The sequence below is a fragment of the Sminthopsis crassicaudata genome, chromosome 1 (assembly GCF_048593235.1).
Source record: "Sminthopsis crassicaudata isolate SCR6 chromosome 1, ASM4859323v1, whole genome shotgun sequence".
NCBI classification, from domain to species: domain Eukaryota; kingdom Metazoa; phylum Chordata; class Mammalia; order Dasyuromorphia; family Dasyuridae; genus Sminthopsis; species Sminthopsis crassicaudata.
The window spans coordinates 342,969,314-342,983,218 of NC_133617.1; positions in this window are offsets into that span (position 1 = coordinate 342,969,314).

Genomic DNA, 13,905 nt, shown 5'->3' on the forward strand with positions numbered 1-13,905 from the left:
TGCAGGTACTTGGCAAGTTTCTTGCAGCAGCACACTCAAATGTTGCTACTTTGTCTTTTTTTGGCTGTTATATCTTTTGACCAAAGTCAAAGCCCAAATGTCTTCTTTGATAATCCAGGGCAATCTTTAATGTCATTAATTGTGAAATCTCTGGGGTTTTTCCTGGTTGGCAGGGCATAGTAATCCTGGTGGCACATCTTTAATGTTGTCGAGAATTAGTATGGATTTTAACTCAGCATCCCTTTGCCATTATTCCTACTGACCTCTGGTCTCTCTGAAATTTGTGCCAGAACTAGCTCTTATATTTTATATTTTCTGAAGAATATCAGGTACTAATTCTAGCTAAAGTAAATCTTGATGGCTGCTCTGATCTCACTTAGTCAGCCCTAAATAAGCACCCTAGTTTCCCTTTCTCAAGTCTTAAAGAATTTTTCATAAGCATATTGAGATTAGTCATATTATCCAAGGCTAATCAAGTCCCCAACCACAGGAAAGATTTAGAAGAGAGATATTAAGGGGTTAATTTGAGAGTTACTGGATATTTTTCTAGTATTCAAGAGAAGATTCAAAGGCTAGATGTGGATAATGGTAACATACGGAGGGTAGATGAGAACTTTAAGGGAGGAAATAGAGAATTTTCCTGATATACCAGAAGTCCTTTTGCTGTAGTCATGAGACATGGGTGTCAAAGGAATCAAATCTCCTATTGTGATCTTATTTCAATATTGGTGCCTGAAGAGATAGGATCTTAGTCGTCACTATGGTTTAAAGAGACCAACTTCTTGCTTCTGGAGTGAGAGGTTAGAGAGGAGGTGAAAGGCCCTTTAGGTTGTTATTTTAAGGAGGAACATGTATTTTAAGAAGGAGCATGTCTTAGTACATGCTCTCAGTAATGGAAAAAATGTCTAAAATTTTAAGCCTATCTCATATTAGTTGGTATATGCACTCATCTTAAGATGCATATACTAGTACTATTATCTAGACTTCTTAGGTGATTGCTTTCCCCAGATTCCTGAAGTGAATTCTCTTTGTGACTGCAAAAACAGGGTCTTTTGGAATTTCTTCAAAGTCATATTTTTCAATTGGAAAAAATATTTCCCCCTTTTTTGCTCAATACAACTTATTAAGAAGTCTCTGTTCCATATATAAAAGCTAGAGGAAAAAGGGGGTGGGGATCTCCATCATCAGAAAACTTATGTTCATGGATGAAATAGTTAAATAAGTGAATAAGCAGAAGGAAGATTAATATTTTCTCAGGCACTAAAGTTTTCTTTTGTAATGTTATAGAAACCAAAATTAGTTGAATATTAAGGTTTTTTTTCCCTCTCTTCAGCGGTTTCTATATTGCTTTTAAAATGTTAATATCCTCCTAAACGTCCTAAAAATATTTCCTACTAAGAAATCTTTTTATCTCAGTATGTACCCCTGTCCATTACCATTTCTGAATATTATAAGTGACTGTATTCTTCTTAACATGGAAATGACTTAATAGGTTATTACTTAATGGTCTGATTCCATTTTCATTTAGTAATAAATACTCTTTGTGTTCATGTTTTATAGCAGGATGTTTTGGTCACAATGACATATAGCTAGTTTTTGGTCTGTAATATGTCATTTCAGACCACCAAAGTGGCTATCTTTAATGCTTGTGTAGTTATATGTTGACATAAGGCATTGTGTTCATTAGTGGAGAGGGCAAAGATGTGATTATCCTTCTTGATTATTTTATTCTATCTTCTGGAATGCTTTCCTCGATCCCATTTTCTCATTCTCTGCTTTGAACTTTCTGGGGTTTTGAGACAAGTTGGCTACTATCTCTGTTTCCTATATTGAGATCTTCATTTTGAGATCTTTGATCCATTTAACTTGTAATATTAACTGTATTTACAGATTTGCATGAATTTGTGAATAATATCCTATAAGAGCCATAACTTGAGCAGGGCTTTTTCCCTGGAATACAACATATAGGGGGTGGGAATGAGGAAAGCATGTCATCTCATAGTATATTGACCTGCTTTCCCTAATAATTCCAGTAGGCTACTGGCCTATGCCTCTGTGTAACTTGCTCCTGGATATGGATTGCGTTCCCCAAGATCTTGATATGATGATTGCTCTCTTCTAGAGTCCTTTTTTATGTCACTGTTGTTGTAGTCCCCTCTACTCCCTGCTGAATGAGATTAAGAGGTTGTTTTATGCCACAAAGATATAGACTAGACTCACAAGGGAATGGATGACCCTGTCTTGCAGCACAAGTACATTTGATGAAAAATGATTAAATTAGTCTTAGGCATAAAAATTCCTAGTTATTCCTCTAGTTCCTATATAACAAGTTCTAAGTTCTAAGGCCTACCTTAGATATCCTCCTATAAACCATGAATTAAAAGAAGTTAAAATGAAATAACATTCCTGTTTTGTGTATTGTTTTATCTAGAATTTCATTTTTGTTCTGACTGAATTGTCCATTATGCCAATCATAATTTCACTAGGTTCTTTTCAGACAAAATGAATGAGAATCGATCAAAATTAAAAAAAAAATCATTTTCAATTTCACATGTTTTTTATTCCCAAATGGCATATCTACCACCTATAACTCAAAACCCTTGTGGGATTCTTTTATCTCCATTCTGCAGAATAGAGGAAGGGTGATAGTGGTTATGGGTCCTTCTATTACAAAGTTCAATGCAGGGTTTATGTAACCTGCAAATTTGGTCAAAATAGGCCTTTCATAATTTTGGAGTTTGTAGTCCCTTATAAGTCTTTTTTGACAGAGGGTACTGATAGGTTTACCAAAAATGACTCTATTGGAAGAGCTAAACTACTTAGCCCCAGAACTCTGAATAGTCTCTAAAACATAAGTTGGTGAAAGACAATCAAACTGTGCTTCAGAAAAGGTACAGCTTTTAGTAATGTCAGGAGCCTATTAATATTTTACTAGGTACTGAACCTTCTTATACTAGCATGTTATGTTCTTTAAGGTTTCTGCTTGTTGGGAAATGCCTATGTTTAGGAGTTGATAAGGAGTATAGACATCAACAAAGAAAAAAGCCTACTATTTAAGATTGTTTATTGAGTAGGGCATGGGTATTGGGGTCAAATACAAGTACAAATACAATTGAGGCAGGTTGACTATGACATTTATACTTTGCTTGCTGTCTCTTCTGTAACAGGAATATGTTAACCTTATTTTTTCTCATTTGACCAAAACCTTTTAGCATCAGGGACTGCATGTGCTTATAGAACTAATGACAAAGAAGACACAGGCTTATTTTGTAATAGTGGGTGATATTTTAATTTCACTTTTAGATTTCCTTAAAACACACTGAAAACCCTTAATTGGGGGGAATTACCAATTCACTGCACCTATTATCACATTATTTATTAATAGCCACTTTTACCCCCTCAGTTTTTACAAGGAAAGCAAATTGAGAATTATGCCCAAAGTGGGTTAGCATATTTTTTCTCACTTCAAAGTCATTGGTCAGCTTTTTGAAGGTTTGTTCTTCTCAGGGAGCATTCCCCTTCAAATACTCAAATCACAATGTAAAATTTTAGTGGATAGACATTCTCCATGTGTTGAGATATAACTTCTCTTTCAAATCCATAGTTACCAAATAGTTGTGCAATGTTTTATTTTCTGAAGATTTTGTAGAGAATATTACAGGAAATACAACTTCCCATGAAAGTTGCTAATTTTTTATTACAAATAGCGGATTGATTTTTTAAAAGATGAAAATAAATACATCTCCCAACAACTAAAGGAAGCTACACTAAAATACTTCCTTGCTTTAAGATTTAAAAGGTAAAAAAAAAAAAAAAATCCTGGATCTGGACAAATAAACAATTGAATCCCATTCTGAGTTGGGTAAATAAGATAAATAAGTACTACTTTAACTCACTTACAATTTTGCCTTTAGGTTGCTAGGTTTTGTCAACACCTGTCAGCACTAATACCATGCAAATTAGCCACTCTTACATATCTCTTTCCTAATCCTCCTCCATTCTTCTAATCATACTACACACAGAAGCCAGTATCTATTTTCATCAGGCAAGATTGTATCTCTTAAGGAATTAAAGAGGTTTTACACTTAGTTCTGTGGTAGGCAAGGACTGGGCTGTGATCTCAGGCTTTAGGGATTTCTCATTATGCACTGGTGCTTGCTGGATGGAAGAATTGAGTTCTGGCTACTGGATTTTTAATCCTCTTGTGACCTACCTTAGAAGCTCCAGTTATTTAAGATCTTTGATTTCTCAGCTCTTGGCTTTTTGATTGAGTGAACTTCTGAAGACTATACAGTACTGTGATTTCAAGTTAGTAGTTTTAAAATAACTACTGGAAAAATAGATAGCAAAAGCCCTATGATTAAACTACACTGTCTCTTTTTAATTGACTTTCTGAGGACCTAAGCTTTTTAACTCTATACATACCAAAGGAAAAAAAAAAAAGAAAAGAAATACTTCAGAATTTTTCGATTTTTTTTTTACTTAATGGAAAAAATGACTTGAATATATATATTTTCAGGAAATATGGTTTTGAGTGATTTAACACCTCAGAGAAAAATCTGAGAAAACAGCTAGAAATGACCTGCTGACATAGATTTGCCAATTTAGGGCAAAAAGTTTGGCTTTGATCAGGAAAGAAATGCCAAGAATTTCCAGTTCTAGTTAGGATATTCAAACGGTCAAGCTATTAATATATTTATGGTCAACTTAGCCTCCTTATTGAGAAAATAAACTAGTTTCTTACATAGATGGGATTGAACACTGAAAAGAAGATTGAATTGTTAATATTAGCAAAAAACTGTTATCTGAAACAGATAGGGCTATAAGTTTTATTTCTTTGATTAATTTCTAAATATTTATTTAAACTCTATCCATAACTGCTAGATTTTTTTTTACTCTTTGCATCCTCACATTATAGCTTGTTTATAATAATTCTTGATTTGTTACATTATGCATGTTTAATCAGTTATAGTGTCTCTGTATGGCAGTATGTTACTTATCCCAATAATACTTTTGTTATGGCTACACAGCTGTGAAACCAAATCAACTTCTTAAAGCCAGTAGAAGTCTGTGTGGAACCCACACTGAAGGTACTGTCTGGGATGGACCTTCATATTGTGATAAAAGAACTACCAAATATATCTTTCCTTGGACCTAAGGCTAGTGAATCCAATTTATCTATGAAAAACAAAGATACTTATTCCCCTGTGGGGGGGAGGGGGCTTCTATAACTGGAAATAATTAATGGACCTAACTAGATCAGAACCTGACATAATAAAGATAATTTTTGGGTCATCCCTCAATACAGGATATCATTAGTTTCAATACCTGAATAGAGAAACTAAGATAAAAGTTAAGACCTTTGGTTGATTACTCCTTATGTAAGATGATGGAACTAGAGAGATTAGAAGTTGTACTCATTATATTCATGGTGGTTAGAGGTCTCATACAAGGGGGATTCTTTCTTATAAGTTCCTTGTGAGTTATTTGGCCTTTAATAAATTCTATTGGAGTAGTGAGGATAATGTAAGAGACCAGAATCTTTCCTCTGACTAATTAGTATTATGGCTGAGACTATGGAGCTTTGCTCCACTGGGATTTGGACAAAATATAGTGGGTCTTCCTTTCAACTACTAGATGAAACTAATATATTAAGGGAGCAAATTTGGTCTGTGGATCATTTAACTTGTGTGTGTGTGTGTGTGTGTGTATGAGACATGATTTGTCTTACCTCTTTTCTGGTCATAGAATTCTCTGACAATATCCTATAAATATTTTTTCTCCTATACAATTGTGTTGGTGAACTATTTCACCCTATTCACACTTTGCACCATATTATGTGTCCAAAATGATGAATCATCATTGGAAGAACAGTTTGTTTCATTGATGGGACTCTGCTTTAAAACAAAACTTAAGATTAAAAAAAAATATTTCACAGTTCCTCAAATTGCCCCTATTCTATTCAATTCTGGGCCCAGATATGCATATATTCAGTAACATTCTAAGTTTTCTATATAAGGGGAACTGGTTAATATTCAACTGAGTATCATATTCTGAATGATAGACATCTTTAGAAGTGTTTCTATTTACTTTAGTATCAACATATCTGAACATTTTGATAAATATTTTATGAAAAACCATGAAGCTCTTACTATATATCAAAGTTTAGAATTTACATATTTAACATGATGCTCTAGTTAATCCTTTTATATATAGGTCTTCCTAAAAATTAAGGTAATATAATAAATTGTGCAACAAAACCCTCAGCTAACAGGGAACTTTTACATATACTATTTGATGTTTTGAAGGAGGGTACTTAAGTATATTTGGGATATTGAAATACATATTTCAAAAAAGATAAAAAAATAGCAAAGCATAAGTTTGCAGGATAATATGTATTATTATGTTACTGAAGTAACTTGTAGATGTTTGTGTGTATATATTATTTTATGGTTTGATTTAGCTGGTTGGCAATTTTCTGCCTTGCACCTACCAAATGTTTCATGTGGATGAAATTGCATAAACAAATACACAATTTGACTTACACTTAAAGTGTTAGTTTTACTTAATATATCAATCAGATTGGAACAAATTATTTTAAAAACCACATTATAGCAGAACTAAATAAATACCAAGAGTGCCCTGATTGTCTGTGTTCACTTCTGAACTTTCTTCTACGCCCTTCCTTGTTTAAAATGACAGTCCTGTTTTTTATCCATTATAACTACTACTCAATCTTTTCTTCTATATCTCCTCCCCCTTCCCCCCACCTCCCCCATCAAACAAAAGTCACTCTTTAGAACAAAAGTAGTAGAGCCACACAAAACAAATGTACACATTAGCTGGGTCTGAAAATGCATGCCTTTTTATCCATCACCTTGTTGCTAATAGATGGAATATGCCTCATCATAAGTCAAATAAAACTGCAACCTAACTTATGATTGCTTATTATTGCTTTGAGTGGGTTTTTTGTAGTTTTTTTTTTTTCTTGCTAGCCAATACTATCATATTTGTTGCAGAAATTGTTCTTCTAGTTCTGATCTCTTTAAAGTAAATCAGTTCAGGCAGATTTTAACCTGACTTCTTCCTACCTTCCCAGTCTTTTTACACTTTATGCCTCCCCAGGGACTCCACAATTCTAGCAGCACTTACTTGCAGTTTTTTGGACATGATAATCCATCTCCCAGAACAATAACTTGCTCACTCTCCAAAGCCTCAAATGCTCTGTCTCCAAACCTCTGGTTCTTAGTTTCCCTGGTTTCCTTCAAAACTCACATCAAATCCCACTTTTAGCAGGAAGCCTTTCCCAATTTCCTCAGTTGCTAATACTTCCCCCATTCCTGTTGCTTTCTACTGTCTTTGTATATTTCTTTTATGTACCCAATTATATATGTCTGTCTTACTGGAATGGAAGCTTTTTGAAGGCAACAATTTTTTACCTTTCCCTTTAACCTAGCCCACAGTGTCTGACACATAGTTAGTGCTTAATTATTGCTTGTTGGTTGAATGACTGATTTGTTTTTTGGACTTAATTTATTCAGTCATTCTCTAATATTGGTTTCCTTGTTTCTAGTACTTTATAATTAAGGTTTTGGTGTATTTGGTACTTAAAGAGATTTCCCTCTGTCTTGAATCTTTTAGGGGTATATAATGAAACTGGGTCAGAGGTTATGTTCCCCAGAATGGTTGGACTGCTTTCTAGTAATACCAAGAATATATTAGTATGTCTGCCCTCTTAACAGACCATCTAAAATTGCCTTTTTCACTGTCATCTTTGTTAGGTGTGATATGGAAACTGAGAATTATTTAATTCCATTTCTCTTATTAGTGATCGATGCAATTGTTATTAAATTACTTTTCTTGAGAATAGCTTTTTCATAACCATTAAGTATTTAAGAGGAAAGGTCCTTGTCTTTTATTCCTTATACATCTTGGATGTCAAGCATCTTAGCAGAGAAATTACCTACAAATATTTTTCTTTTCTAAGCTAAAAATCTATCTTTTCTAAGTTCAACATGATTTAATTTGTGCAAAAGTTAATTTTCTATAATCAAAACTTTTTGTTTTATCCTTCCTGATACTCTCTATCACTTATTCAAGAACTCTTCTCCATCCATATGTGCTATAAGTCACAAGTATCTTTCCCTTTTTAAATTTATGATGACTTTTATATCTTAACTCATATTCATTTATAATAGGCTTTATTCACTTTAATTTTCTTGGATTAATTTTAAAAATAATTTATTATATTGAATGTTTTAAAATTTTGAGTTCCAAATAATTTTCTCCTCTTAGGTATTTCCCCCCCTCACTGAAAAAGTAAGCAATACAATATTATACACATGAAATCATTTCCATATTATATTAAAAAATAATAACAAACATTATACTTCAATACATACTTGAAAGTTCACTAATTCTCAATCCAAAGGATAGCATGAGTCCTTTAGAGTTACTTGGATTATTGTATTGCTCAGAATAGTCAGATCTTTCACAGCTGATCCATCATTATTACAACATTGTTGTTATTGTTCAACTGCTTTCCTGGTTCTGTTCCCTTCACTTTATATTAGGTTATATAAGAATTGCCAACATCTTTCCCTTTTTCTGAAACCACATCTTTCACCATTTGCGAGTACACTTATCACAATCCTATGCCACAACTTTTTCATCTACTCCCCAGCTGAGAGTCATTCTTCAATTTCCAATTCTTTGCCATTACATTTTTGTGCAACTACATTTTTCTTTCATCTTTTTGGAACATAGGCCTAGTAGTAGTATTGTTGGATCAAAGATTATGCAGTTTTTTTAAGCCCTTTGTACATATTTCCAAATTATTCTCCAGACTATTTGGATCAGATCAAAAAAATCTACTAGTAGTTCATTAGTGTTTATCCCCTTCAGGCTTTCCAACATTCATTATTTAGGAGAGATGTTTTAATTTGCATTTCTTTTAATAGTGATTTAAAGAATTTATTATATGTCTTCAGATAGCTTTGATCTCTGTTGGAACCTACCTGTTTATATTCTTTTGCCAGTTATTAATTGGGGCATTTCTCTAATTTGTAAATAAATGACTTTATTATATACTCAATATATATTGGTGACATGAGATCTTTATCAGACAAACTTTTTGTAGAATTAAAAAAAAAATTCTTTGTAGTGCCTTTGAGCATAATGTACTTTCCCTGATTATTTCTTTTAATTAGGTCGATTTTTGCTTTTGTTTTGCCCTAGATCATGATTGCTACTACTGTTCTTTTTTATTCAGCTGAAACATATTATTAGATTATATTCCAGCTCTCTTTTTACTCCATACGTGTCTTTCTGTTTCAAGTATGTCTTTTTTTTTTTTTTTTTTTTTTTTTTGAGGCTGGGGTTAAGTGACTTGCCCAGGGTCACACAGCTAGGAAGTGTCTGAGATCAGATTTGAACTCAGGTCCTCCCGAATTCAAGGCTGGTGCTCTATCCACTGAGCCACCTAGCTGCCCCCAGCTATTGGTTTCTTTTACATTTTGATATCTATTTCCATTTTATGGATAAATTTGTTCTTTTTCCATTCATAGAAATGATCATTATCTTTTCCCCTCCATCCTATTTTCTTTTGTTTCTTCCTCTTTTTTTCTATTTGGCTAATTCTGCTTTAATTTTTTTTTTTTTTTTGCTAATTCTGCTTTTTAAAACAGCTCTTTAGTAGACATATTTTTACTCTTTTATAATCCATTAGTTCTTTTTTCATAATTTTTGTTGCATAACTCATTATCCCCCCATTTTTTTCCTCTACCACAATTATTTCAGTAACTTTTCTAGGAATTCTTGTAGATTTTGGTTCTAATTAGTATTTTTATCTGAGTTCTTTTTTAATGTTTTATATTGTCATCTTTTGAGTTTTATGTATTGGTCTTCTCTGCCATCCTAGTATTTTTATGGTCAATTTTTTTTGTGGTGGTTATTGTTTGCTCATTTATCTATTTTTTTTTGTCAAATAGTAGCAACACTTTGCAGACTGTTCTTAATAATTAAGGAAATACTGCCCCAGACTCCCATTATGTGACAAATATAATTCTGACACACTAAGCTAGAGAATAAGGCACAGGAGGAAAATCATAGACTAATATCAATAATAAATAGCAGTTCAAAATTTAAAATAAAATACCCTCACACCACAGTAATTTATCAAAAGTCATTCATCATGACCAAGTTGGATTTATACAAGGGATATAAAAATCAAAATGAGTTAAACAACATAATTACAACCATAATAAAAAAAAAAAGTTAAAATCATCCCAAACTACATGATAATTCCAATAAAAGTCTGTTGACAAAGCAAAACTATGACATGAAAGATATTTGGGAGACATAATTTATGAGTGATTAATTATTTTATTAAAAATTCTATCATTTTAGTAAAAAGAAATCAGTGGCATTCTCAAATGCCAAAAACAATTATGGCAGCAGGCTCCTGGCTTATGTGTACTTGGAAAAGGAGTGTTCTTGAGAGGTCATATCAATTTTGATTGCTTAACAATGAGAAAATTAGTATTAAAACAAGGGTTTGAACACACTCTTTGATCATGTCATTTACTTCTAAGTATCCTCAAACTTGGACAAATTATTGAAATAATTTATTCCCATCCAAATGTGAGTAGATCACAATAATCTGCCCCACCTGGGTGAGGTTTGAACAAGATTACAAAGTTAATCTAGTCTCATTAGTAATGTTTTTCAAAAGATTGAACTTTCAAATGAGAACATTAGAAAAATAGGGTAATTGAGTTTCCCTAAATTATTACTAATAATCTTTTCTTTCAAAACATTTATGCTTAAGTCCTTGCAAAACTAGGGCCAAAGTAGGACTTTTTAATATCACAAAAATATTAATCTAAAAAAAATGTATGTATGCAATGAGTATGCCCCCAAACTTTCCCAGTCAAGTCTCAATGGTGTCATTTCTCCCTACAATTATTTAATATGATTCTGAAAATGCTAAAAATTTCCATAAACACAAGTGAGAAAAAATAAAACTATCTCTATTTGTTGATGATATGCATAGAAATGATGATATACATGGAAATCCTAGAGAAAAGCAAAAATATCAATTGGGGAAATTTTATCAAATCTAAGGGACAATATTTAAAAAGATAAACCTAAATAAGTATAACATGCACAATATGTGGAGATTAATTTCCTAAACCACAAAAAATACTTGGTGGAGATTCAATTTTAAAATGCTTCTTAAAGACATTAAATAGTTGTAAGATGGTTCTACTCATAATTGGGTCATATTAGTATAAAAATTATAACACTATCAAAAGCTAATGTACAATTAAGTTATAAATGGAATACTTTTCAGAATTAAGAATATAATTTTTAAAATGAAGTCTCCAGAAGATTATACCTTTAAAAATGAAAAGTAGATTCATTTTAAAAAGGAGAATATATTCCTAGGTCATTTCCAGAAAGACAATTCAATATGTAAGTTTCTAATTCTGCCAAAAAAAAAAAATCCATAGTTTATGCAAAAAGGGGGAAAAGCATCTAGAATGAGTTTAAACAGAACCTAGAGTTAAAAATCACATAAGATTCAATTAAAAGGAAAGGACATTTTGGAACGTGATAAACCAAAAGGCAAAAGAAAAATTTAAAAATTTTTAAAATGTATAACATTTTAACAAATTATGGAGGAAAATTACATTTAATGACTTTCAAGAATTCTTGAAAAAAAATAAGAGCTTCATGGAAACTTTGAAATGTGAATACAAGAATAAAGAGAAAATTTAAAAGATGACAGAAATTGGAAATAGCTAAATTATGAAGGATATATATATGTATATATATATATATATATACATATATACATATAAATTATGAAGGATTACAATAAAGGAAAAAAGAAAAAGTGTCCTTTCAGTCATCTAAAGTTTTTAAAAGTCACAGAGAGAAATAAGAAAAGCAAAATGTTGAAGGGAGTTTTGTTCCATTTTTATGATCAAGAAAGGAAAGGTAGAGGGAAAGGAATGAATTGAAAGAAAGGAGAAAGTGAAGGTGGAAAGATGGGTATTTCTAATAAGGTAAAATAAAATTATTCTATACAAACTTGGAAGAAGAGGGGACGGATGGACTTAACATGAATCTTATATTTATCTCAACTGGTGAAAAGAGGGTAAAACAAACACAACAGAGTTGGGTAGAAACATACATTAAACTCAAACTGGTTGAGAGGACTTACAAAGGATAACATTGAGATATTAAAAAATTTCAAATTTGGAGTATAAATTATAAAGGCTACTAGAAAGGAATAAAGAAAATGTACAAACCAGTGTTGAGGTCTGTCTCAGAGGAAAGGAACAGAGTTAGTGAATGGAAGCAGATCACTTTCAGCAGTTATAGAATGTTATGATTACCTTCCTTTTCTGTCACTATTTTTGTTACTATTATATAATATTAGAAGACTGTTTTCCAGAGCTAAATCCCAACAAGCAGGCTGTGCTTTGGCATAAAACAACAGTCCTTTGTGTTCATCATCTGAATGATCTCAGGCACAACAAAACCCCACAATTTGGAGTTAATTTTAACTGGTTAGTCCTATTTCCCATGAGACACTGATTTGAAAACTGGACATGCAGCCAACATACTGCAACAGAAAGTGTGATCAATCACATCTCCTAACAATGAACAATCTGCACTTGTAACTGCTACGTGAACAAACATGTGGTGCCCCACTATTCCCACCATGTTGACTATAATTCTGTACCCTGCTCAATAATAACTAAATAGCTAAGACTTAAAACTAATAACTTAGGAGCTATTACCACAGGAACTAAGAATGCCTAGATTGTCCCCAAAATGCTTGCATGGGTAGACCTGCCATGGAAACTATTGTCTCAAGGACTAAGAATGACTGTGTTAGGTCCCACATTTTTATAAGTTTCTTGCTTGAAAATTGCACCCCCTGTGTAATTGAGATCTCTTTCTTAAGAGAACTTGTGCTTGCAAGCATTTTCGTCAATTTGAAATTAAATTTCTATCTGATATCTGACTTCTGTCTCTGACCTGTTCAGTTCAGCTTTGATCACCAACAGGTTAGAGACTAATTCCAGTCTTGTAGGCACTTCTTTGTAAATAGATATGCAAGGAACAAAGTAATGGAGGGAAATTGTAAAAGATATAGTAGCAGAGTATATATAAGTAATCATAACCATCAGTTTTAATGAGATGAATATATGTAATGTTCAAAGAGAGCAGAAGGGATTACAAAGCAGAATTTTTTTAAATGTTACTTACAATATAAAGTCCTGAAAAAAAAAAACACTTAAGAGACAAATTCAACTCTTTTTGAAATTAAAAACATTTGCAATCTGGTCACAAATGTAGAGAATCATGAATTTCTCAAAGCATAGATCCATGTGAGTTTTGTTTTTTTTTTTTTTTTTTTTTTTTTTTTAATCTTGAAGTAAAGGAAAGGAATAGCAAGGTTTTGGTCATGAGATATCAACTATGTTCTGTAATCTGGGCAAAGGAAAACTACTTTATTCTGGCTCTTTTGTCCTATTTGTTATGAATTATAATTATAAAGGATAATCATGAGGGCAAACTGGCTTAAACTGTCTTTGTTTACCAGGAAAAATTCTGAAGTGAAAATTTAAGATTATAAAGTGAGGAGAGAGAATTCTAGGAAGGTACTAGTATAAGTCCCAAATTCTCCAGATGTTCCATCACAAGACAAAGCAATACCTTAGACTTAGAGCAAAGCAGAATGGTAAAAATAAACAAGAATTAGTCAAACAGTGATCCTCCTGGAACAATAAGAAAAATAAAAATACTAGGATGGAGATTTAGCTGGTTCAAAGTGAAAACACCTCCAGGCTAGCTCCCCTGAAATAATGCTCTTGGACTATTTGAACT